Source organism: Misgurnus anguillicaudatus, chromosome 2 (assembly GCF_027580225.2).
Source record: "Misgurnus anguillicaudatus chromosome 2, ASM2758022v2, whole genome shotgun sequence".
NCBI classification, from domain to species: Eukaryota; Metazoa; Chordata; class Actinopteri; order Cypriniformes; family Cobitidae; genus Misgurnus; species Misgurnus anguillicaudatus.
Genome location: NC_073338.2, coordinates 4,003,140 through 4,026,901, shown reverse-complemented (window position 1 = coordinate 4,026,901; position 23,762 = coordinate 4,003,140). Strand labels below are relative to the sequence as shown.

Sequence of the window (23,762 nt, the reverse complement as noted above, 5' to 3'; positions counted from 1 at the left end):
GTTCACTGGGGCACGGGTAAGTAGTTTACACCATTGACAGGGCTCGTTCTTCCTTAAGGCGTTGCTGTAAGCAAAAGCAGGTGACACATCACAAAGGTAAGTTACTCACAAAGCTTGGGCTTGTTCGTTCACTTCGCAGACAGTGGGCTTTCGCAGCAGCGTCCGTGCACAGTATACCTCCACCCGTCCACTTAAACTCCTTGGGTGTCGTGGGGACTGATGGGTCGGTCGACACGGAGCCGAACGCTTCCCTAGCCGAACTCTCGACGGGCTCCGCACACACCAAGATTTCGGTTAGGTCGATCTGGACACAACTAGGACCCTCAACCCGTACGGTGCACTTTGACTGCTACTCACTCTGATGGACCGCTGGGTTTCACCACTGCCTGCTTGCTATAGTGGTGCAGCTCTCACTAACACACAGGGGCAAAAAGTTTAATCTCCTCTCCTCATCGGGCTCAGGCCACAACGTGTTCTTGCCTTCTCACAAATCATCCGGGGCCAAGGCAGTTTTGGTCGCTACAAGCACAGCATACACAGCAAGCTTAGTGTAAACACCAATGATAAACAAACTCACCCACAGCACTTTGCACACACACTTCATGTGAATTTACGGACTTGACCGCCTGGCTTCGAACCCTTGTGAGGCTGGTTGGGTGTTGTTCTGGCCACTGAGAAGATGGGTTAGTACACAACTCTAATCCACACAGCCCCTGTATATATTTAATATACCTCTTCGGCTCACCCACGCTTCCTTTACAGTGGGGCCAAGGACCTTCAACACACTCAGAATTTACACCAAGCAACTCTTCTTTTAAATGCTTCATAAACACAAACAGCTGTTACTCACTCTTCGTTTGTCAACATGATCCTGCATCAATGCACTCGATGACTCTGTACTTGCCCACTCACAAGTGAAATCGCCCAAAAAACTCTCCGCCCGGTCACCTTCTATCTCTTACTTCCCCAAGGGATCGGTATAAGTCAGCACAATGACTCTGCACAGCAGCAACACAGCGCACACAAAGTACACCAAAAGCACCCCGTTCGACGTCTTCAAAGGTCTTTTTGTACTCTGCCTTTTCTTCTCGTCGACCTATCCGCAAACGCTGTGTTAATCGCCCTCACCTGTGCGTAATGGGGCTTGATTTAGTGTTCGGGGAAACCCCGGAAATTCCGGTGTTTGGAGTCAGTCATCCGGGCGGAACCATCGTCGGGCGGAACCCGTCTTCCACACTTTTGGTTCCGCCCTCACAGATCGTCACCTGGTGACATTTATGAGTTATTCACACATCTAAAACAGACTGGATTCGATTTGCAATCGTTATATCAACACAAAGGTAAGAAGTCCCGTTTATATTTTGCATGTTGTCATCTGGACTTCTGTCACAAAATACTACATTTATGATGCTAGAGCATCTGTATCTCAAAACAGAGACCTGCAGGATCACATTCTGTATGTAAAACATCTCCATTAAACCTATTCTTTAAAATAGTGTTATTCACTCCCAACCCTGGAGGGCCGGTGCCCTGCAGAGTTTAGCTCTAACACACCTGCAAGCTAATCAATGTCTTCATGATCACTAGAAAATCACAGGTAGGTGTGTTTGATTAAGGTTGGAGCTAAACTCTGCAGGGCACCAACTCTCCAGGGTTGGGAGTGAAGAACACTGCTTTAAAATAATAACTCCCGCTGAGTGTTCAGGCCTATGGGCAAACCATGAAGAATTACCCCATTGTGAAGTCCCTAAACCGTTTGGCATAAAGAAATCAATGTTATTTCTTAACCCCCAGCATTAAACAAAATAAATGATAACTGTATCAGATGAATGTCTGGTCAATCTGGTAAACGTTGAAATCAACATGTATTGAGATCGACACCTACTTTATAATTAAAGTAATTAGATGTTAGGAAAACAGCCTATTGTTTAATCCTTGGTGGTAGAGCGTTATATCACTTTTATGAATTATTTCCAAATTAACATGAAGATAAAGAAACAAAATAATTAAAATAGTCTAAATGTCAATTTTACAAACTGGCCATAGCTTTTTGAACACAAGTTGTGACCCAGACTTAAAACTACATATAACGTTAGTTCATATATTTGTAACTAAAGTTAACAGCAATAGATCAACATAATGGTTGGATTAGGGCCGGGACTTTAACGCTTTAATTAAGATTAATTAATTACACAAAAATAACGTGTTAAACATTTTTAACGCATTTTAATTGCACTTATTTTTGCACCGCGGAACATTTCTCATGAGTTTCGGTGGACCGATTATACTGGAGCACCAACTAGCGTTCATGACTTCAGACCACAACAAACCACAGTGAACATGAACGAAGAGGCTGATGAGATCGCTTTGGTTGGCCCCGCGGATGGGAATTTTTTTTTTTATAAAAACGAACGGATGTAAGCGTTGATAAGAGCATGGTTGTGTGTAAGCTATGCAACAAGGAATTCACATATCACTGCAGCACATCGAGCCTAAAGTATCATCTCAATGCAAAACATGCAGCAGCTAGCGTGGACATTAGCCCGACTCCAGGTACAACGACTTGGTTGAACAAAAATAAACAATATTTTGTTGCTTAAGCTTATGTATTCAGTCATTATTCAAATCCATGTAAAAAAATTACTTCTTAATGTTCTCAGGTCAAATATTTATATGCGATTAAAATGCGATTAATTTAGATTAATTAATTACAAAGCCTCTAATTAATTAGATTAATTTTTTTAATGGAGTCCCGGCCCTAGGTTGGATGTAAACCATACTGTAAAACCCTACTGTAAAACATTTTTTATGAACTGGTCATAGCTTTTTGAACACAAGTTGTGACCCGGATTTGGAACTACACATAGTAGCTACTAAAGTGCAAAGCAGCAGAATTGAGGGCAGCATACAAACTCTGAGTTTTGAGAAACTTTGAGTAGCCATAGGTAGCTCCTCTCATCCCGTAACTTCAGTTCCTTCAATAAATCCTCTGCCTCCGACAAAGTAAGCAGACAGAGACTGTAGGCCACAGTTTCTGTCTACAATCTCTGTGCTCCTTCGTCAGGTCCTCCTTAAATTGCATGCGATGATTCAGAAGAAACTCGCTGCCTTTAGCCCCTTTCCATACTGCATCTCTAATTCTTCTAGCAGTGAACCGAATGATTGTTGTGCGGGGCCTCATCTCATTAGCACGCTTGGTTCCCAGTCGATGAGCGACATCTATGGCATCGGGTATTTCGTTGCTTCGTGTGGTATCCTTTCCTGACATACGCGGATTAACTCCTCTCGAACATTCTGCTCGGTTGTTTCTGGTAGTCCATGAAGCTGCAGATTCCAGCACCTACCATACCATTTCAAATCCATTCCCTGGTTCATACATATCTTGGTTGTTTGTTCGCCCCTGTCCAGTCGCTTCTCCATTGAGAGAATTTTGCTTTTATCTCTTTTATCTCTTTTGGTGTGCACCATCGTTTCCAAGGCATCACTTCTTGTATTGATAAGATTAGCGAGCTTTGTCATTATCTCATCAGAGTTGGATATATTTCCAGCATAAACTCTGATGATTGTGTTTTTTTTTGCAAGTGGAGGTGTGCTTGGAGTTATAGGGCATGGTGGAAATTCATTTTCATCCAGATACTTGTCCTGAGTCATCCCGCTTTCATATGATCGTCATAATTGTCTGCAGCAAGTACACATGAATCAAGTTTCCCAGAGTCAGTGTTGTGTCTGAACGAGTTCATTGAACGAAAGTTCATGAACTCGTTCATATTTTGGGCATATGTGAACTGAATGTACTGTATTACTGCCTGATGAACGTTTCTGTGAACTCGTTCATTCTGGTGTTTGTGAACGGCATGCTCTCTCAGTTTCACGTTGTTCATAGGTTGCCAAATTTCTATAGAGTCTTCCAGGCAAAAAACAGACTAAAACACACCGTAAACAGGCCTTAATGTGTAGCAGGAAAAACACCCAATTTGGCAACACCAGCCACCAGTGTTTCATGGCTGCATGCGTCATCAAAACAAAAAGCAGCATGGAAGTGACGCACTGACTCTGGACGCTGCTGAAATCCCTGCCATGCTACATCGCGCCACTCATTAACATTAAATAACATCATATTTGTCCCAAATCGTAAGCGATTAACATAGGCTGTTAACGCATATTCTTGATCTTTGAATAGACTCTGACTACCCAGCGGGCATATGACCGACCTTCAACGTTGAAATTTGGTTGAAATTAGTATAGTTGTTTGTTTAACGTTGAAACAACGTTGAAACAACGGTGAATGGTATACGGTTGCAAAAGGTTAATAAAATGCTTAAAAATCAACGTTGAAATTTGGTTAAAATAATGTCAGTTCTTTGTTCAACCTTGATACAACGTTGAAACAACGTTGAAACAACAGTGAAGTAAACGGTTGCAAAGAGACAATAAAATAATGTTTTATTATTTGTGAATCATTTAGAAAAAAATGTAAAAACTCATTTTATGAAATTGATGAAAATATTTAAAGATGTAACAAATAATTGAATATACAGGTAGCGATGTAATCTCGCGAGATTACACGAGACTGGACTGTTTTAACGGCTGTCTGCGAGATCTTGCGTATCACACGAGAAAATGCTTCGGAGAAAGAAGAGGTAAGGAAATATAAAGTCAATGTTTAAAACGCATGACTTTATTTTATTCATATATTCAAAGTGGTATGACAAAAAAGCACGATGCCAATTCGTTTTTTTTTCTGTATCCGTCATAGTAGTTAATTTGCTAGTTCACGGGATCTTCCCGCCGAAATTGGAGTTCGTTATTATGAATATTAATAAATTAATATGATATGTGTTGTTATCAACTTAACCACTTGGTTGTTTTTGCTTCAGAAAAGCAACTAGTTATAAATGTAAATGGACAAATTTGGTGAAAAAGTGTTGATATCGTAGTTCAGTCAGTCAGTGTATATATCCGAGAGGTCTTACAGGCGCCACAGACACCTATCATCCTTTGGTAAGGAGCAGCAGCAGCTCGCCTCGAGTGCGGTGCGGTCAGTTAAGCTGCTCTATTTCTCAAATTCATATTACTGATTAAGTCTTAAAACTTAGATGAGATGTTGGTGTTTTATGGCTCACGAATTCGCAATAACGGATACGTTTAGCAGTTCGTGTAATTGACATTAATCTAAACTTATTGATGACGTTATAACATGTGCGTCGATTCCAATATTAATCATGCTGAGGTTTTCACGACGGGGTAATGTGTATAAATGCAGTTATAAAATTAAAAGGGACAAGATAGTTGACGTGACCTTCATGTTTTCATGGCAATCAGTCAATCACATGTTACGTTGATGCTGCGGTCATTCGCGCAGTATCCATGATTTTAAGCGGCATAAAACACTTAAGTTAACTCCTTTGTACGAAAATGTCATGTCGTGCAAGTTGGCATGTTCTATTCGAATTGAAATAAATTGTAATGGTGTCATTTTCCTTACTTCTCTTGTTGAAGTTTTAATGGAAATAGAAAATATTGGTTATCTAGACAAATGTGCTCTTATTTTCAGTATATTTTTATAACTCTTTTGTAATGTCTTCGTTATCAGAGACCTTCAAATTAGAATTGTGATGGTGATCTTGTCAATGCTGAGATTTTCATGCATCAACAGCCACTACATCTGGATCAGGTAATGTTGTGTTAACCCTGCTATTCTACAATATTTACTTAAATACAGTATGCAAATGAATGCATTACATTCTGATAAAGGTCATTATAGAACTCTCTTTCAATATTGCACTAATTTTACTTTTTTATATTTTGTCAGGATTGAACAAGAAACAGACAGCAAGGGTTGTCAGGTCAGAAACAGAATGACACACAAACATAAGAAACTTCACAGGTGAGAAGTGAGAGTGGCTTTTTAAAAAGACCTGCTACTTGTTTCTCAAGACTGGTTTATCATTGTCATTAGGAAAATATAAGAAGCTAATTTAGGACGCTTTTTTGTGAAGCGTCTCCCGTAAAACCTAACAATGCATTTAATATTTGTTTTGTAATCAAATCAAATTCTAATAGTCCTAATAATTAAGATGCAGGGTTTTGTATTTCACAATTTATGTTTTCTTTTTAAAAGGGGCTATGACTTGTTTTTTATTTTTTTATGTGTTTTAAATTGTAGGCCGATCAACATGCAATTTGAAGACGTGTGATAAAATACAGAGAGGTGAAGTTGTGTGTCTTTCCAGATGCCCAAATCATTCCCCCTTAAAAGGTAATGAATAGTGTTATGAAAAAAATGTATTTCTAACTAAAACATTACATTTATGTTTCTATACTAATGAAATATGTTTTTCTTTTTCCAAACTTTATCAAATGCAATGATCGCTAAGATGAGCCTGAAGAGGAGATTTGGGAAGATGCTTTTTCATAAGTCGCTTTGCCAGATCACCTGTGATATTTTGTAAAACGTATATTAAAAATAGGATTAGAACACCTCCTAATCAAAAGTTTTTGATCAGGTCGGGGTGTCTGCTAACAAGATGCCTTGCTGGTCTGGGCGAGTTTAAAGTCTTACACAGACAGTCCAGAGGTTCTAAAGTTCATCTTCGATTTCATTGGTAAGGGACTACACAAAAGGCTGTTTAACCCACACGTGAAGCAACCTGTCAGTGTTTGCTTTGTTAAAGGAACACGCCCAGATTTGGGGGATTTAGCTTATTCACTGTATCCCCCAGAGCCAGACAAGTGCATACATACCTTTCTCATCTCCATGCGTGCTGCAACTCCGTCCGACGCAGTCCCCGCTAGCTTATTAGCACAAAGACTGGAAGTAAATAGCTTCAGCTAGCATACTGCTCCCAATAAGTGATAAAATAACGCAAACATTTTCCTATTTATGTGTTGTGGTTTGTGTAGTCACACCATGTACAAATAACAAGGTCATATGTGACACAGCCACCTTTTAACAGTATACATACTGGGAACTATATTCTCAGAAGGCGAAGCACTGCTACTTGGGCGGAGTGATTTGCTCACAGCACCCGAGAAGTCCCCTGGTGAGGAGCAGAGAGTTCGGTCAGAGTTGTGCAAATCGGTCCACCCAAGTAGCAGTGCTTCGTCTTCAGAGAATATAGTTCCCAGTATGTATACTGTTAAAAGATGGCTGTGTCTCATATGACCTTGTTATTTGTGCACGGTGTGACTATACAAATCACAACACACACATAGGAAAATGTTTGCGTTGCGTTGAGTTATTTTGTCACTTATTTGGAGCAGTATGCTAGCTGAAGCTATTTACTTCCAGTCTTTGTGCTAAGCTAAGCTAGCGGGGGCTGCGTCAGACAGAGTTACAGCACGCACGGAGATGAGAAAGGTATGTATGGACTTATCTAACTCTGGGGGATACGGTAAATAAGTTAAATCCCAAAATCTCGGCGTGTCCCTTTAAGCATCTCATTTGGGGGTGTTGAAAATATAAAGTTGATATAACTTGAGCATTCAGTATTGGATTCATTTGTAACCAAATCGATCAGAAACACCATTCACTTTCATAGTATTCTTTTATCCTACTATGTAAGTCAATGGTGCTTCTGGTCAGTTTGGTTGCAGACATTCCTTAAAAAATCTTCAGGTTCATCAGGATGCTTTAAGGTGTAGAAACATCTCAGCAACCTCAAGAGATATTGGAGGCAACTGAGCTAAATTGCAGATGTTGTTGCAAAGGGTCTGAATATGTATAATGAATATATATTGTTTTCTTTTTTCATACATTTGCAAAAGTTCTAAAATTCTGTTTTTACTTTGAAGAGAAAATATCTAAACAATTACAGTATCATGCAACAACATAACATTTGAAAGTGAAAGGTGTATGATCATTTCTGAATGCACTGTAGATGATCTTAATTTAACCTCATTGTTATCTTCGTAAACACAACAGCTTTCTTCCTTCATCAGATGGCTATGCAATGTTTCAAGTCAGACTATCAAAGAAAACGCATCTTGTCCTGATGTGCAATAACAAGATTTTTTTGTACATGGGCTAAAATGCAGCATTTTTGAAAATTAAATATATTGTGTTTTTTCCTCTCTTTAGATGCTGTCATCGTATTAAGTACAGCATGAGCCAGAATGGGTGGGTGGTGGTGGCCATAAGAAGACTGTCAACTAAAATCAACAACAAAATTCATATTTGCAGTTTTTCTTGAATAAAGTTTTTCTATTCAGATGAATAAAATGACTTTTAAACATGATTTTGTTTTCATATTTTATGATTTTATTCTATATTTAGAATATTACACTTCTGCACTACTAACTGGAAACCTAACTGTTTGAAAGAATGTGTTTTTATCCTTAAAAAATATTTTTAACAGCTGCTTTCATGTTTATTTGGAAAGGGTAGGCACCTGCCATCTTATTTGTCCACATTTAAACTTTACCTTCTTTAGGTGTTTAGTTTTATGAATGGGGGTGTACTGTAAGTTATGCGCAGCAAGTTGTATTCATATGATAATTGCTTTAAAAATAACATGTTTACAGTAAATAATTTAGTGAGTATTGCAGTGTCAAGTAAAAATCTAGATTTAGTGTTAAAAGCAACAAGGAAATAGAAGGTTGAAATTGCGTCATGATATCAACCTTAATTCACCTATGTTGAAAGTGTGACGTTGAAACAACGTCGTGAAATCAACATTGAAATTTTTTGCAAAACCAAAAGGTAATCCAACGTTGATTCAACGTTGGTACCTGACGTTGATTCAACGTTGAATCAACGTTGAAATGCTGACTGGGTAAGCACACGCTATTAAACGTGCACGTTGTCCTACACGCAATGCCGCACAGCGCTTCTTGCCCGCTGTTCAACCCCTTGAAGCACCCGGCTAGGCTTTCAAGCTATGTGCAAGCAAATACAAAAATTAAAGGAATAGTCTACTCATTTTCAAAATTAAAATATGTTATTACCTTAACTAAGAATTGTTGATACATCCCTCTATCATCTGTGTGTGTGCACGTAAGCCCTGGAGCGCGCTGCTACACTTCGATAGCATTTACTGTAGCTTAGCCCCATTCATTCAATGGTACCACTCAGAGATAAAGTTAGAAGTGATCAAACACATCAACGTTCTTCCTATTTAAGACGAGTAGTTATACAAAATAGTTTGGTGGTACAAAATAAAACGTAGCGCTTTTCTAAGCGGATTTAAAAGAGGAACTATATTGTATGGCGTAACAGCACTTTTGGGAGTACTTCGACTCGCCTGAAAAGTCCGCTCCCCTTCTCACTCTCATAATGGGAGAGGGAGAGTGTTACTGCGCCAAGTCGAAGTACTCCCAAAAGTGCTATTACGCCATACAATATAGTTCCTCTTTTAAATCTGCTTAGAAAAGTGCTACGTTTTATTTTGTACCACCAAACTTTTTCGTATAACTACTCATCTTAAATAGGAAAAACGTTGATGTGTTTGGTCACTTCTAACTTTATCTCTAAATGGTAGCATTGAATTAATGGGCTAAGCTAAATGCTATCGAAGTGTAGCAGCGCGCTCCAGCGCTTACGTGCAAGCACACAGATGATAGAGGGATGTATCAACAATTCTTAGTTAAGGTAATAACATATTTTAATATTCAAAATGAGTAGACTATTCCTTTAAAAGACAGTCAATACCACTATTCGGACGGGGTTAGTTTTCCAAACAACGTTTGAGTTTCAACGTGTCCCCCAGGACGTCTGTGATTTAATGTATCGATTTGGACGGGATTAAAATAATGTAGGCTATTCCAGAGATGGGAGTGTCTGTTTCATGCATTTGGGCGTTGCAGAAGAACACGTGCTCTGGATACGCGTGTTTGTAATGTTTAATATTTTGCTTTAAATGTAAAATTATGACAGAACATGTAATTTATTAATTTAATTTTAACAAATCAAAATAAAATATACAAATCCTACTAAAGAAACGTTAGTTTACGTATTTTATATAACTGTCTGCTTATAAACCCAAAGAAATGAAGAAATAATGATTAATAACAATTTATTATCTTTATTAATTAACATTACCATTCCGGAGTTGAACAACTTTGAACGGAGTTCTTATATATTACAGTGGCCAGTCTTAACAGTGTATGATATTCAGTTCGTCTTGATTTAATTATTTTATTTTGCCGAATGCGAAAAAACATCCATAGCTGAATGAATGAGACTCAGGAAATACAATATACGTGCATTAGTAAGACCTTACGGCAGATCACGTTGGCCAAAACACGAAATGAACCGCGTTTTCAAAAGATATTGCGGGCAAACACAGACATTTGCATCTGGACGGGATTACATTTCTCAGAGGACCTCTGAGTTCGGCAAAAACAGTAGGTAAATTGCTCTGGAATTCTTACAAAAGGAATATATAGATGTTTGTTTGTGGTTTATTAAGAAGTTAACAATATAATCAAAATAGAAATGAAGGTCAGTGGGACATTTTCAGTTTATTTGGAAACAAACCCTATTCAAAAACTTGTATAAACCAAGAAACTGATACACAACATATCTGTAAACATGTGGCTCAGGTTACCATATAACTTTATGTCCAAAAAGTGTTTTTCCACTTCATAGTTTTGTACTGATGAGAGGGATGCAGACCTGTAAGAGAGTTAAAAACAGCTGTTAGCATAAATTGTCCACAGAAATACCACATAAGCATAAACATTACATACATAACTGATGGGTAAATATCACTGATAGCACTACATTCAGATAAACTATCATGTACATAAACTAAATTCAGAACATCTCAGATAAACATCTGCAGTGATTAGTTTTATAAAAAGCTGTTTCCAGATGACTGTTTTTTCAGAAGCCCATCGATAGTCTAGCTTCTGTTTATAACGTGTTTCTGTAAGCGCATATGAACTTTAAAAACACATTGCATATGGCGAACATGTGCGCGAGTACTCACGTCTCCGCGTAAACAACGCAGCGCTCATAAAACAGCGGTGTTGTGTGTAAAGTGCAATGTATGGAATTGCGTTGCATGTAAACAATATGTGACCTGATCCAGCAAAATGAGTCACAGTGACCCAAATTTCAAAATTGAGATTTTGGTATCAATTGAAAGAGGAGATCATAAGCTTTCAAATGATATCCTAGTCAAAGTCATACCTTGAATGGTTTTAAAGATATAGACATTTGAATTAAGGTTGTCTGTCCTCTTTTTCCAACTGAAAACCTGAGAAAAACACCTTTAAAGTTTTTTGCCCGTTTTTTGTAGATATCTTTCAAAATCCATTGCATTTTAAAGGGATAAACGATTTATTTTACAGCTTAGTTTGACCAAAGACATAAGTATGGAAGCCCGTTTCCGCCATGTTGTAAAAAAAATAAAAATAAAATTCTGACTTTGTATCTCAGAATTCTGAGATACAAAGTCAGAATTCTGAGATACAAAGTCAGAATTCTGAGATACAAAGTCAGAATTCTGAGATACAAAGTCAGAATTCTGAGATACAAAGTCAGAATTCTGAGATACAAAGTCAGAATTCTGAGATACAAAGTCAGAATTCTGAGATATAAAGTCAGAATTCTGAGATATAAAGTCAGAATTCTGAGATATAAAGTCAGAATTCTGAGATACAAAGTCAGAATTCTGAGATATAAAGTCAGAATTCTGAGATACAAAGTCAGAATTCTGAGATACAAAGTCAGAATTCTGAGATATAAAGTCAGAATTCTGAGATACAAAGTCAGAATTCTGAGATACAAAGTCAGAATTCTGAGATATAAAGTCAGAATTCTGAGATACAAAGTCAGAATTCTGAGATACAAAGTCAGAATTCTGAGATATAAAGTCAGAATTCTGAGATACAAAGTCAGAATTCTGAGATATAAAGTCAGAATTCTGAGATATAAAGTCAGAATTCTGAGATACAAAGTCAGAATTCTGAGATACAAAGTCAGAATTCTGAGATACAAAGTAAGAATTCTGAGATACAAAGTCAGAATTCTGACTTTATATCTCAGAATTCTGACTTTATATCTCAGAATTCTGACTTTGCGTCTCAGAGTTCTGACTTTGTATCTCATCTGTATCTGTGTGTTTTGGGTCGTTGCTGGGGTGTTATGGGTGGTTGCTGGGCTGTTTCTGTTGCATTCTGTGTTTGTTTTGAGTTGTTGCTAGGGTGTTATGGGTGGTTGCTGGGCTGTTTCTGTTGCATTCTGTGTTTGTTTTGAGTCGTTGCTAGGGTATTATGGGTGGTTGTGCAAAAAATCACCTGCGATTCTCATACGTGTTTCATCAGTAAAGCCGGTTCCTTGATTAGTATTAAATCGCCATCACCTGCTTTCAGATGGAGCGGCATTTGCTGCACAGAGCCGTGTTTCTCTGAGAAGCTAGGCAGAATCGCGTTCATAATTGAGGAAAATCGGCTCCGATAATCTATGCGATTTTGCCTGGCTTCTTGGTGAATTGCGGCTCTGTGTGGTGGGTGCTTCTCCATCTGAAATCTATGTAATTACTAGACTGTTGCTAGGGTATTGTGGGTGGTTGCTATGCTATTGCTCTGGTTTTCTGGGTGACTGCTAGACTGTTGCTAAGGTATAATGGGTGGTTGCTATGCTGTTGCTCTGGCATTCTGTGAGGTTGCAATTGCTAGGGTATTACGGGTGGTTGCTAGGCTGTTGTTATGGCATTCTGGTTGGTTGCTATGCTATTGTTCTTGTTTTCTGGATGATTGCTAGACTGTTGCTATGGTATTATGGGTGGTTGCTATACTGTTGCTAGGGTGTTTTGAGTGAATGCTACAGTTGCTAGGGTTATAGCGGTTGTTGCTAGGCTGTTGTTAAGATATTATGGTGGATTGCTATGAAGTCAATGGGACACCAAGGGTGGTTGCCAGGCTGTTGCTGTGGCACTCCACGTCACCGCTAGGCTGTTGCTGGGCTAGGGTATTTTAATTGGTTGCTAGGGTATTGTTATGGTTTTCTTGGTGATTGCGATGGTGTTGCTGTGGCATAATAGTAAATGATAGGTAGTTGCTACAGTATTATGGATGGCTGTTAGTGTTACGAGTTGCCTATGTCTTCTTCCTGTTTGTTCTAAAATTATTATGTTTACATACTTAATAAATATTTAAATATAGCACGCACACACACACACACACACACACACACACACACACACACACACACACACACACACACACACACAAAGCGTCATCAACACACAAACAGGCCTATGCCTATTAATTTGTATGTAAACATAATGTTTTATAATAGTTTTAGAATAAACACGTATAAATATAAGGAAGAAAAAATAGAAAACCGGAAAATGATGAAATATTTAATAAATGGTATTATATAGAATACATTATAGTATTGCTTTTTATATGTACTTTAGCAATTCATACTGTAAAAAATAATTGATTTACCAATAAAGAACAATACATATAAATTACATAGCCTACATGCACATATATCAGTAGCCAAGCCATTTAAACTTTTAAATCATCTAAAAGTAAACGTAACGAAGACGCTATAAGAAACATTACACTAAAGGGAAACAGACTTTGATAGAACACCGGATCCATAAAAATCACAGTTTAACGCTAAAACACTTCACACTTCACTTTCTGCCACCAGTTGGGCTCCACTCACAAAAAACGTCGTCTCTGTTTGCAAACACGCAAAATGTCTATATATTCACCTAGATGTTAAAGGGAAAGAACCTGTTTCCACAAAATCATTCCAATGATAGGAGGACACCATCTCAGGTTGTCACTCCTGCAGTATCATCACAGCCTGATATGCTGTTTTTAAATTAGGGGTCTCTAAAAGTCACACATATGCTGTCTTTTCTATACCTTCAGTTAGATGTTAAAAGAAAACAACCTGAATCTACAGAATCATTCCACTTCAGAATGATATTACCCCATCTCGGGTTGTCACTCCTGCAGTATCATCACAGCATGATATGCTGTTTTTAAATTAGGGGTCCACCCATAACACTGTAGTAACTGCCTATCATTCACTCAAAGACACCCTGAACAGCCTAGCAATTTTATAAACCACCTAAAATACCCTAGTAAAGGACTACCAATCACCCAGAATGCTATAGCAACACCATCACAATCACCAAAAAAAACCATAATATTCTTGCAACCAATTAAAATACCCTAGCCTAGCAACAACCTAACAACCACATAGAATGCAACAGCCTAGCAACCACCCACAATATCCTAGCAACTTCATAGCAATCCACCATAATATTTTAGCAATAGCCTAGCAACCACACCAAATGCCACAGCAACAGCCTAGCAACAACCAATAAAACCCTAGCAACTGCCTAGCAATCACTCAGAACAACATAGCAATAGTCTAGCAATCACCAAGAAAGCCAGAGCAATAGCATATCAACCAACTAAAATGTCACAACAGCCGAGCAACCACCCATAATATCACAGCAATTGCCAGTGTAGCAATTAGCCAGGAAATCAGAGAAATAGCATAGCAATCACACAGAATGCCACAACAACAGCCTAGCAACCACCCATAATACCCTAGCAACTGCCTAGCAACCCCAAAGAACACTAGAGCAACAGCCTAGCAACCACATAAAACGCCAGAGCAACAGCCTCGCAATCACCCATAATATCCTAGCAATTGTCTAGCAATCACATAGAAAACCATAGCTAAACCCTAGCAACCACTTAAAAACCTTAGCAAAAGCCTAGCAACCACCCATAATACCCTAGCAACGACTTAAAACACACACAGAATGCAACTGAAACAGCCTAGCAACCACCCATAATATCCTAGCAACTTCATAGCAATCCACTATAATATTTTAGCAATAGCCTAGCAACCACACCAAGTGCCACAGCAACAGCCTAGTAACAACCAATAAAACCCCAGCAACTGCCTAGCAATCACTCAGAACAACATAGCAATAGTCTAGCAATCACCAAGAAAGCCAGAGCAATAGCATATCAACCAACCAAAATGCCACAACAACAGCCAAGCAACCACCCCATGGGGTTGCCTTTGCAACCCCATGGAACACCAGAGCAACAGCCTAGCAACCACCCATAATACCCTAGCAACTTCCTAGCAACCTCACAGAACGCCAGAGCAACAGCCTAGCAACCACCCATAATACCCTAGCAACAGTGTAGCAATTAGCCAGGAAATCAGATAAATAGCATAGCAATCACACAGAATGCCACAACAACAGCCTAGCAACCACCCATAATACCATAGCAACTGCCTAACAACCCCAAAGAACACTAGAGCAACAGCCTAGCAACCACATTGAATGCCAGAGCAACAGCCTAGCAACCACCCATAATACCCTAGCAACAGTATAGCAATTAGCCAGGAAATCAGAGAAATAGCATAGCAATCACACAGAATGCCACAACAACAGCCTAGCAACCACCCATAATACCATAGCAACTGCCTAACAACCCCAAAGAACACTAGAGCAACAGCCTCGCAATCACCCATAATATCCTATCAATTGTCTAGCAATCACATAGAAAACCATATCTAAACCCTAGCAACCATTTAAAAACCTTAGCAAAAGCCTAGCAACCACCCATAATTTCCCAGCAACGACCCAAAACACACACAGAATGAAACCGAAACAGCCCAGCAACCACCCACAACATCCCAGCAACGACCCAAAACAAACACAGAATGCAACAGAAACAGCCCAGCAACCACCCACAACACCCCAGCAACGACCCAAAACACACAGATATAGATGCGATACAAAGTCAGAACTCTGAGACGCAAAGTCAGAATTCTGAGATGCAAAGTCAGAATTCTGACTTTGTATCTCAGAATTCTGACTTTGTATCTCAGAATTCTGACTTTATATCTCAGAATTCTGACTTTATATCTCAGAATTCTGACTTTATATCTCAGAATTCTGACTTTATATCTCAGAATTCTGACTTTATATCTCAGAATTCTGACTTTGTATCTCAGAATTCTGACTTTGTATCTCAGAATTCTGACTTTATATCTCAGAATTCTGACTTTATATCTCAGAATTCTGACTTTATATCTCAGAATTCTGACTTTATATCTCAGAATTCTGACTTTATATCTCAGAATTCTGACTTTATATCTCAGAATTCTGACTTTATATCTCAGAATTCTGACTTTATATCTCAGAATTCTGACTTTATATCTCAGAATTCTGACTTTATATCTCAGAATTCTGACTTTATATCTCAGAATTCTGACTTTGTATCTCAGAATTCTGACTTTGTATCTCAGAATTCTGACTTTGTATCTCAGAATTCTGACTTTGTATCTCAGAATTTTGAGATACAAAGTCAGAATTTTATTTTATTATTTTTTTACAACATGGCGGAAACGGGCTTCCATACATAAATACTATTACAATAAACCAAGAAACAAGCTTATAAATCAAACAGAATGATGTTTATTGAAAATGTGAAGTAACAGAAAGGTTTCTGTGATGGCTGGGGTTTGAGTTAGGGGGAGGGAATAGAACATTACGTCTATGGAATGTCCCCACAAAACATGGAAACCAGAATGTTTGTTTGTGTGTGTGTGTGTGTGTGTGTGTGTGTGTTTGTGCGTGCGCGCGCGCGTGTTCGCGTGTACGTTTTCGCGTGTGTGCGCGCGCGCGTGCGCGAGAAATTGAGAGAGGCAGAGAGACAAGCAAAAAGAAAACAAATAATGCTTGCCTATGCAATCATATCTTTGTGTAGGTTAGTTGACAATACCAGTGTAAACAATTCAAAAATTAGTTAAATAGGAGAGGAGAGTGCTGCGAGACTTACAGGAGGATGGCTGGACCAATCGCGTGCCCCGGGGTTTCCCATTGACAAATGATCAGCGTTTATGAAGATTTCTGATTGGCTCTAAAACAACGTGTAACACCATATTTGGAGAGATACGTTTCAGGGGATCCCCGGGAGATGCTCGGAGGTGACGAGAGGATTTGAGAGAAGCAATTTCCAGCGAATTTAGTAAAACTGTTTCAACTTTAATAGTCATTTAAACACCTTTACTCAATTATTTGGACCACGAAACTTTGGGAGATTATTTTTTAATGTCTGTTCTTTGAAATTAGCTAAAAATATATTTTTTGATAATTTCATTGTTTTTCCACATTATCGGCTCATATCTTAAAATAGAACGTTGCGACTTCCGACTCATTTCGCCAGAGCGGGTCACATATATGGAATCATATTACAGCACATACTTAAAAGATCCTGCAGTGCAGCCTTACTGAAATAAGGATACGAAAGTGAATAACTGTGTCTAACACTGTACGGCATGTAACAGTCATCCGCCATTACGTGAGCTCACGCGTCCTTGTTTGTAAACAATGAGAAAGTTTTTCAATCCAAAGCGTGCAGTCTGCTGAGGTCACTTATGTAGGTTGAACTGCACAAGCCATAAGCATATTACATGATATCAAATTTTATTTTTATATTTTTTCATATTACATGATAGCATTTTATATGGTACAAACTTTATTTTCCCCTTCCACTAACCCAAACCCCAACCATCACAGAAAACTTTCTGCTACCTTAGATTTTCAAGAAACATCATTCTGTTTGAAACTCTCAGACCGTAAAAAACATGCATAGACAAATCCAAATTAAACCCTGCTGCTCGTGACGACACACTGATGTCCTCCAAAATGAAATGAACGCCTTCTTCTTTTGAGTTTTAATGGCGTGTTGCGAAGCAACTTCAAGGGGCATACCACCACCTAATGTTTCGGTGGCCCTGTATAGCCCTCAAGCCGTGCACCCATTACAGTAGGTGGCAGTATGCAACTATGAAGTTGCTTTGCAACCCGCCATTAAAACTCAAAAGAAGAAGGCGTTGTATTCGGGGTAAAAAATTATATAAATACAGTTTGGTTTGGACTAAAATGGTTGGAGTTACAAATCCACATTTGTGTTGAAGAAAAAAGTCACCTACATCTTTGGCCTCCATTAAAACCATCCTTAATTTAACATAAGCCGAGTCAGTTCCCGAAGTGGTCCAGATCATACAGCCAGAGCTGGGTTACATACAGTGAACATGAATTGACCCAGAGCTTAAAGCCGTAATAAAAATGCATGTGCCAGATCGAGCTGCGAGCCACAATGGGCCCGGTTAACACACGCCGATGCCGAGTCTTGTTTTCGATTATAATTAGCTTGTTTAAAAGTAGACATTTCAGGCTTTCTTTGGATATGTGTATCATGTATCAGATTTTTGTAACATGTTTTAAGAGACAGCTGGCGGAGACAGAAATGTCTGAATGGGCACCCTGTTTATTTTATTTATTTGACAAAAACACAAAGATCTCTTGTTATTGTGAATGTACACAAATTAAAGAGGACCCTTTACAGTTTCAAATGATGTCAAACACGTAAGTGTATGATTATTAATGATGGAGTATTTTTTGTTGATTCTGCTATGATAAGGAGAAAACACGTCAAAACGTGGTGCCGCGTTTTTGGACCCCTGGGGGTTAAGTAGCCACGCTGTTCCCTTGGGGGGCGTGCGCAAAAACAAAACAACACGATTTATGGACGGTATACCGGTGCATCCCTATTTAAAAGCGTACATTTTGCAGTAGAAATCGGCTCGTTTTTTAAATTTTTTCGGCCGATTTTTCCGGAAGTGCACCGCGAGCACAGACTACATTTTTATAATTCGCGGCAATGTCTGCAAAGGAGAAGTTAACCCTCTGGGGTCTAAGGGGTTTTTAGGGCCCGGGGGAAGTTTTGACATGCATTGACATTTGTGCTTTTTTCAGTTGCTTAAAAACATATAAATGGCAAAATTCTCCTAACACTGCGTTCAGTACAAACTGGGCTACAATATTATATTATCAACATGTATGTACATGTGTGTATTTTTGAGACAAAAATGTTTATGCGTGGTTTTTGAAAAAGCTAAATTTTTAAGTCACTGATACAAGTCCACAAAACTCATTCTAAACATGTTTTCCCAAGACTTTTCAAAACAGGATCTAGTAGTCTAGAGTTTTTTCTTCAAAATGATGTGAAAATCATTCGGCCCAATCATTCACAAAAAGCAATGTATTGATTTACAATTTCTAAGACATTTTTTCCTGGGAAAGGCTGTATGCGTGGAGGTGGGATAGCTCCTGAATAATGAGTGATTGACAGCTGAGGAACAAAAGAGTTGCATAATGAGCCACATAATGAGCCTTGTGGGGATGTTCAACAGGAATGTAACTTTCTCTGTAGTAAAACCATGATAAGGTTTAGGCTACTTGGGAATTTATAACAAAACATTTTATATATATATATATATATATATATATATATATAATGTGTATATATATATATATATATATATATATATATATAATGTGTATATATATATAAATATTTTCTATTGATTTCACAAGTATACCTTTAGCAACCATAGTAATCATAGTAAAGGTACTGTTTTGGCCATCGTAAAAATGAACCCAGGAATAGTGTTTGGTTGGCCAGCGAGATTTTAACTTTTGTGTAGTAAACAGCTCAAAATAAAAACTGCATTTCGTTGTCTGGACTATTTGTGTTTTTGTAATCATTATAGTAGAAACACAACAAGGGACAAGCGTGTAAAAACGTATCAATGTTTGTTTACAGCCGCCGCCATTACCTCACGTGTTGATCATGAAAGCAGTGAATGTGTGCACAGGCGCGTGATTCTGTGTTTAATAAACTTGCTGTGCGGAGATATGCGCTTAGACGCAACTAAATAAGGATTGTACTGTTTGCAGTCGCGTATTTTATAAGAATACCAAAAACCGCGTCGAGTTTCCTGACTTGTGTGTTTGTTTATGCGTGTTCCCCTCGCATGAAATGTTTGACGGAAGAACAAAGAAACACTCACGTCTGGAGATATTGACACACATACGCAACTAAATAAGGATTGAACGTGGAGATTGGTGATTGGGCAATTCAGGGAAGAAGAGGCGTATAAATAAGGCATCCGGAGAACAGAAAAAGATGAAGTTTATTCCGGCAAATGCTGTGGGGGAGACGGAGCGATCAGTGTGTTGGAGAGACGTATTGATGCGAATATATTGCAGACTGGGCGAAGTTAAAACACAGTACTGGGCTGAAGAAAACACAGAGTTAAGTGTTTGAAGCATTCCTTTTGAAGTAATTGTGTTGACATGTATTATTACCTTGAAGAGATTGTTTACACTGAGAAGTCACCGGAAACATATTGAGAAGAGGAAGGAACGGAGAAATTCTTGTACTATCGACCCGGTATACACCAGATTTCTAGAAGAGAGAGGGAAGTATTAAGTGTCAACGAAACTGTGAGTTATGTCTGAATTGTTGTCTTGCCAGTGACACCCTTGCTAATCTTGTATCCCAGTGTATTTCCTGTGTGTTTGATCAGTGTGTGAGCGGCCCCACTTGTGAAAAGTATTCTTGGGTGAGCCAAAACCAGCTGAGAAGAGGAAGGAGTGCGCTGAAAGGTCGAGGTCTTGGCGTTTCCATATGGTCATCCTCCGCACCGACCCTTTCAACCATCCAGGACTATTTTCCCGGCCCAACGTGGTGATCCTGACCCTAATTCACCGTGAGTGTGTGGAGTGCAGTGGGTGAGTCTTTTTGACGTGTGTACACCTGAAGAATTGTATTGTTGTACTGTGCCAATGTTGTCAGCGATCACTCCCCAGGAACTCCCTGTAGAAGGAGCTTATGTGCTGTCTCAGTGTATGATTATACGTCTGTTGAGTGCTTTCAGGTGCCTGCCCCATCTAGATCTCTTGTCCCGCTGTTGGAAGATAGGAGAGGGACACGATTGGCCCACTCAAGCAGCCCATCACATGGTGTGGTGCCCTACCTCAATCGACCCACCTTTGTGATACCATCTGTGGGCGTGCTAGGCACAGCGTGCAGCAGTCTCGACCTTTACCTCCATCTGCCCTGCTTGTCAGAAGCCAAAGTGGTGTTGTATCTCTCCCTAAATGTTCATTGAAGTAGTATACTGTTAAAGGGACTCTGTGTGTTTATCTGTCGCCAGTCTGCAAGATTGAGCCAACGTCAAAGTTTTTCCTTAGAAGTCTGTCCTAGTGAGGAAGGTTAGAAGTTCGCTGTGTGCATAGGCACCCAAGCCTCGAAGAGCTAAAGCTTGGCGTCCACCTACCTATAGGTTTGTGAGTTGCATTCATTCCAGCTTACAGCGTTGTATACCTCCCTGTATACTGATCTGTACGCCCAAAGCCAAGAGCCCAGTGTACCTCCCTGTATACTCACCTGTACGCCCAGAGCCCAGTGTACCTCCCTGTATACTCACCTGTACGCCCAAAGCCCAGTGTACCTTCTTGTATACCTCCCTGTATACTCACCAGTAGGGGTGGCACGGTTCATGAAAAAAATCCCACCGTTCGGTTCGCGTGTCTCGGTTCAGAGCCTCGTGCCCTGTATGTGACCTCAGATAGCATGTTCCCCTTTCGCGAATAGCGCAAAAGAAGAGGTGACTGGTGTGGAGAGTGAGTGCTGCCGGTCATGTTACGTGTAGAAATGGCAAGAGGGAGAGAAAAAGAAGTCTGCCCGCAGTTGGAGGATGCGCCAGCGTCGTATAAGTTTGGTGTGTGGAAACATTTTTTATTTCATGTTACCTATGATGACAGCGGAAATAAAACAATAGATACAGCCACACGCGACAGCCTTCTCTCCGACCATTTATCTAATCTGAGGTAATGAACACTGTTTTACGTCTTTTCGTATTCAGCGCTATTTTTAGCCTATTTCATTGATAAAAAAGGGGCTGATTTCCGCGTAGTTTCATTTTGCTAGCGTGTGAAAGTTGCGCGATCTTATTTCATAAACTGCCCCTTAAAGTAATCAGGACAGAAATGGTCAAAAGTGGACAAAAGAGACGGATTTAAATATTACAGGTGTAAACGTTATGTTTCTCTCTCGTTCACATATTCTCTCTGCAGTATTTAAGCAGCCTCTCAGTGATAAATCTTAAAGCTACACTGAAGTTGGCATTTTGATAAATGCAAGTTATCTTTGTGTGCTAAAAATGCACACAAAGTTCATGTAGATGGCAATACACATTCTCTTTTTTGCCAAATAAATGAAAAGCATGTTGAAATCATCAATGTCTTCCCTCTCGCTGTGTCAAAATCTCGCCTGGCTTTCCTCAGGGATGTTCCCAATAATGTGCTTAAAGTCAAATTCAGTTTGTGCATGATTACAAGATATAACTTTTTTTAATACTGTATCCTAAATTATGGATCATTAATACATTCATAAGATAATACATTTCTGGAGTGTTAAAAAAAATAACAACAAGAACCGTACTGAACCGAGAACCGGGACCATAGAACCGTGATACAAACCGAACCGAGGGTTTTGTGAACCGTGCCACCCCTACTCACCAGTACACCTAAAGCCAAGAGCCTACTGCACCTCCCTGTATACTTACCAGTATGCCCAGAGTCCAGTGTACCTTCTTGCATACTTCCCTGTATACTTACTTGTACGTCCACAGTACCAAGCCCCGTATACTTCCGTATACTTACCTGTGTACCTCCTAGGCGCTTCCAACTCCAAGCCCAGGGACGCACTTATATACCTTCTGGATGCCCAAAGCTCTCAGCTCAGCATACTTACCTGACTACCTTCTGGATGCTCAAGTTCCAAGCCAGTGTGCCCCTTACATGCTAAGGTCGCCAGTCAAAGGTACTTACCCATGCACTTACCAGAGTACTTACCTATATTTATCCTTTGCGTCCAGGAAGGGAGGTTGAAAGAATCTGCCTACAGTTTGCCTTGGAGACACAAGGAGGAAGAAGCTGAGAATACTCACCTGTAATCCCTTTCCCTTCCCCATTTACCATTTTAATATATTTAATAAAGATTGTTTTAATTTATTTGCTCTCATCTGTCTGATCATTGGGGTGTTTTTGGGACCTCCTCGAGGTGGAACTTGAGGGAGGGGCGAGATTCACGATATTGGTGGTCCGTTCCAGCCTGTGACATGAACAATAGGTAACATTGAACTGCTAGCAAAATCTTGAGAATTTGGTGGGGCAGAGGGGTGTTAACAGGTGTTATCTCACTCCAAACTTTTAAATAAAACCTGAGAGCCCTGCATTCGGCACAACAAACTTGGTCAAACATTTAAGTTCATCCCCCGATAGAACACAATAAGTATCAAAAGTCTGTTGATAATGCAAAACAGGCAAGACCATCCATGTCATGGTCTCATTTAACCCCTTATGTTTGTATTGAATGTAGCCTCCTGCACAGTTACTGCTGTTCATTTTAGATGGTTGCAGTTATTGTTTTCAATAGCCAAACCAAGTTCGGATCGGAATCGGCCAATTTAAGAAAATCGGTATAAAAATCGGCCATGAAAAATCAAGATTCTGCATCCCTACTTTTAAATATGCAAAAACTGCTATCTCAAACATGGGGAGGCTTCTTTGTGATCTCAACTAACAGATTCTGCAAAAAAAGAAAAAAAAAGAAAATCATAAATGTTGAAAAAAACTTTCTATTTCAATATCTCGAAAGTTGTGCTGCTGACTTGTGTCACTGGTTTCCGTGACGGGTCACATATGTGTTCGCTGCATTATGTGAACCTATGTGAATCACGTGTCATGTCAAAATACGTGCCTGCTGCAGACACATCGAATTTATAATAAAAGAGATGCTCACGTTCACGCGATACTCGCAAGACACTCGCTTAACTGTGATTACACACAAGTTTCAGCAAGTATCTAGCAAACGCAAGTGTCTCTTTTCTCAAAAACCAC

General features: G+C 39.3%; 1 long non-coding RNA gene across 2 annotated transcripts; it reads left to right on the top strand.

Annotated features, from left to right (window-relative positions):
- The first annotated feature begins 5,006 nt into the window (after window positions 1–5,006).
- Window positions 5,007–8,237, top strand: LOC141367123 (uncharacterized). Of its 2 annotated transcripts, none has more exons than XR_012371380.1 (6): window positions 5,007–5,038; window positions 5,594–5,674; window positions 5,813–5,887; window positions 6,167–6,259; window positions 6,378–6,605; window positions 8,081–8,237. It is a non-coding gene; the product is annotated as an uncharacterized lncRNA (long non-coding RNA). The 2 variants fall into 2 exon arrangements; XR_012371381.1 differs by lacking the exon at window positions 8,081–8,237 and adding an exon at window positions 7,628–7,728.
- The last annotated feature ends 15,525 nt before the right edge of the window (window positions 8,238–23,762 follow it).